This window comes from Colobus angolensis, unplaced genomic scaffold (genome assembly GCF_000951035.1).
Source record: "Colobus angolensis palliatus isolate OR3802 unplaced genomic scaffold, Cang.pa_1.0 Scaffold74, whole genome shotgun sequence".
Classification (NCBI taxonomy): Eukaryota; Metazoa; Chordata; class Mammalia; order Primates; family Cercopithecidae; genus Colobus; species Colobus angolensis.
Window position 1 is genome coordinate 9855274 of NW_012121154.1, and position 218 is coordinate 9855491.

The following is a 218-nucleotide window of genomic DNA, read 5'->3' on the forward strand; positions in this document are numbered from 1 at the left end:
AAAGTGCTGGGATTACAGGCTTGAGCCACCGCTAGTAGGGATGGGGTTTCACCATGTTGGCCAGGCTGGCCTCGAACTCCTGACCTTGTGATTCACCCGTCTTGGCCTCCCAAAGTGCTGGGATTACAGGCGTGAGCCACTGCACCTGGCCCTTCTTGTCTTGATTCTATGCTTTGTTTTGGCCTTCGTTATCCATGTGATTCAAGACTTGCTTTGAA